The sequence below is a fragment of the Tachypleus tridentatus genome, chromosome 3 (genome assembly GCF_004210375.1).
Source record: "Tachypleus tridentatus isolate NWPU-2018 chromosome 3, ASM421037v1, whole genome shotgun sequence".
Lineage (NCBI taxonomy): Eukaryota > Metazoa > Arthropoda > Merostomata > Xiphosura > Limulidae > Tachypleus > Tachypleus tridentatus.
In genome coordinates this window covers 107,625,711-107,629,379 of record NC_134827.1, presented here as the reverse complement: position 1 = coordinate 107,629,379, position 3,669 = coordinate 107,625,711, and positions in this window count along the sequence as shown.

Genomic DNA, 3,669 nt, shown 5'->3' with positions numbered 1-3,669 from the left:
ATGAAGGGATTGAAAGACTAGGAAAAAAATCACAAATGACGCACGATTACTACAGTCACAAGTCGACTGCTAAACGCACGAAGTTTCCTGCAGCACAGATATTAAGGTCAAATGATGTGACGTGATCAGCCGCAGCCAATGATGGCCAAGTGGAGCATGACGTCACGAATTATACGAGTAGGGTGAACTGAACGGACACACACACAGTGCGTGTGTCTTGACCTCCGCCGAACCCCTGGGGTTCCTTTGAACCCTAGTTAAGAACCACTGGTTTAAGAGAATCGTCGGGTGAAAACAATCTACCTTTTGAACGTTAAGTACATTTCAATGGCTAAAAAAGATTCAATTTCGCGCTGCACAAAAACTGCCAAAAGTGACGTTGTAATTTTATGTTCAAAAACTCTTTATTTTACCAATACATTTCTTCACTCGAAGAGGCCTGGCATGGCCAAGCGCGTAAGGCGTGCGACTCGTAATCCGAGGGTCGCGGGTTCGCACCCGCGTCGCGCTAAACATGCTCGCCCTCCCAGCCGTGGGGGTGTATAATGTGACGGTCAATCCCACTATTCGTTGGTAAAAGAATAGCCCAAGAGTTGGCGGTGGGTGGTGATGACTAGCTGCCTTCCCTCTAGTCTTACACTGCAAAATTAGGGATGGCTAGCACAGATAGCCCTCGAGTAGCTTTGTGCGAAATTCCAAAACAACCAACAACCAACCAACCACTCGAAGAACCAGGTACCGAAGTGATACTGACTCGAGGGTTACTTAACCCTACACGTTTATTGATTACAAAACGTTGTTGCAAAAATAATTTTGCATCGCTTATGTTTTGTAAAGCAAGAGCTGATACTGTGAAAATATTATTTGTTTTGTAGAGCAAGAGCTAATACTGTGAAAATATCATTGTTTTGTAGAGCAAGAGCTAATACTGTGAAAATATTATTTGTTTTGTAGAGCAAGAGCTAATACTGTGAAAATATTATTTGTTTTGTAGAGCAAGAGCTGATACTGTGAAAATATCATGTTTTGTAAAGCTAGAGCTGATACTGTAAAAATATTTGTTTTGTAGAGCAAGAGCTGATACTGTGAAAATATTATTTGTTTTGTAGAGCAAGAGCTAATACTGTGAAAATATTATACCAGAGATATAGGTTTCTTTCTTTCCCGATTTATCCAAGTTTTAACAAAATAAAAAAATTGTATTAATAACTTAGAAAAATAAATGTTATAACAGCCATATATAAATATTATTGTTGGCTGTGTGGACTTTGTATTCGGTGCCTCTCACCTTGTAAAACTGACAAGAATACACGTGGCCTACCACAATGGTAGGCCTCACAGACAGTCTGGTTGCTTGGGTATTGTTGCTATAGTATACATGTATTGAATATATTTTAGAAGACAGTTGAGTTGTTAGGGTATTGTTACTTTAACATTATTGTACGTAATTTATTTTAGAAGACAGCAGAATTGCTATGGTATTGTTTTTGTTCTATTATTTTATTGAATCTATGTTAGATAACAGTTGAGTTACTAGGGTATTGCGTTGGACAAAGTATCACAAGCCATGAATTATCAACGTTTTACAACGGTAATACTAAATACTAGGTCACTTTTAAATAGAACATTCTATTTACAATGTACGCACCAGAACAATAAAGTCTTTTTCTCACTATTAAACTAATATTTTTATAGATACACACTTTATCTTTGCCCCCTAAAAAAACAAACGATTTGAAAAAAAAACTAGAATAATCCTTCCTACGTCAATTCATTTTTCAGAAACTAAACTTTAACTGTTTTATTTTTTTTACGCTAACGCGTCTTCTGAGAATCAAAATGTATATAAAATTCGATTTAAATAACGTCGAGAATTTTTTTTAAATAGTCGAATCACTTTTATTCACCGCTATAGTATTCAGCTTAAGAGTCGTGATTTAAACCGCACGAAAAAATAGGCTTAAGATACTGTCTGAGTAAAGAAAAGCTTTAGAATAGGTCATTAGGAAGTTATCGTTTGCTAACTTCTGCAAGTCAATATAACCTACAAATCATATACCAGGTCACTGCAAAGATGGGCGTGGATGATTTGTATGTATAATATTGAAATCCATCCCGATGGTTAAGTAATAAGTATTCCTATGATGGTGAAGAAAAAAATTATCCTATTAACAGAAATCGACGCTCAATTATAAAAATGAGGACGTTTATTTAAGAGGTCTTGAGCCATTGGTGATGATGAGATGTCAAAATAGAAAGAGAAAGAAATCATGAAATCAGTTTTATTGAAGAAATATTTATTCCAACTAACATATGAGAAAGAATATAATGATTCATGCTAGGCTTAGGCAAAACGAAACTCGTTTTTCTTAAACACTTTTAGGCTTATGGGCTGTTTAGGCGTTATTAGAGTGACTGTCAAATCTATCTGCGGTAAAAGAGGAGTATCTTCAGGGTTGGCGGTGGGTGCTTTGACTAACTGCCTTTCCTCTAGTCTATAACTTCAAAATTAGGGACGGATAGTTCGAAACCTTTTGAAGTTTTATGTGAAAATTCTCGAAAAAAAACAAACATCTTGATGCTTAATACATTACAAATGGAAATGTATATATATGTTTAGGCTTCGCATTTCACATACCGAAATAATTACAGCCCCATTACAACTGAAAATAAATGACAGAATGCGACAGTAAAAAAACTACCCTTTTGGAAAAGTGGAAAACGTTGATTAGTGGTGTGACCAATAGGATGTTCATTTCTAGTTTGGTTTGAATTTCCTGTAAAGCGACTCGAGGGCGAACAGTTTCTTCTGCAGTAAAAGATGTGTGGATAAATCACGTGATGATAGTTTAAGGTTTGGTTGGAAAAATAATTATAACTCCACACCTTACTTTATAAATTTAATGAGTGACCTATTGTTTGTTTTTATAAATTTCGCACAAATTTACTCGAAGGCTATTTGCACTAACTATCCCTAATTTAGCAGTTTAAAACTAGACGGATGGTAGTTATTCACCACCACCCACCGTCTACTCTTGAACTACTCTTTTACCAACGAATAATGGGATTGACCGTCACTTTATAACGCTCCAAAGGATGAAAGGGCGAGCATGTTTCGTGTGACGGGTGTTTGAACCCGAGACCCTTAGATTACAAGTCGAGTGCTTTAACCACCTGGCTATGCCGGGCCTGTTTATTTCTAGATCAACTTTATTCAAAGTTATGCAAATAGATAAAAAGAAAAATACGTGGTTTACAATATACTTGCCAAACAATGGTATATTTGTAATTCATATACTTGATGTTACTAAATTATAAAAAGTAAGATTGTTTTATAAATTACAAGTGACATTGTTTTTTCAAAACATGTGCAACGTTTCAATCCTGGTGTGATCGTTTTTACAGGTGCAACGTTTCGATCCTGGTGTGATCGTTTTTACAGGTGCAACGTTTCAATCCTGGTGTGATCATTTTTAAATTTTAAAAGTAAAGAAGATTTTTGTATTTATGTCAACGTATCAAGTACCCAAGTTTCACAATTGACACTGGTTATCTAACAAAGTATCCAAGTTTTATAACTGACAGTGGTTATCTAACAAAGTATCCAAGTTTTCTATCTGACACTGGTTATCTAACAAAGTATCCAAGTTTCATAATTGACAGTGGTTA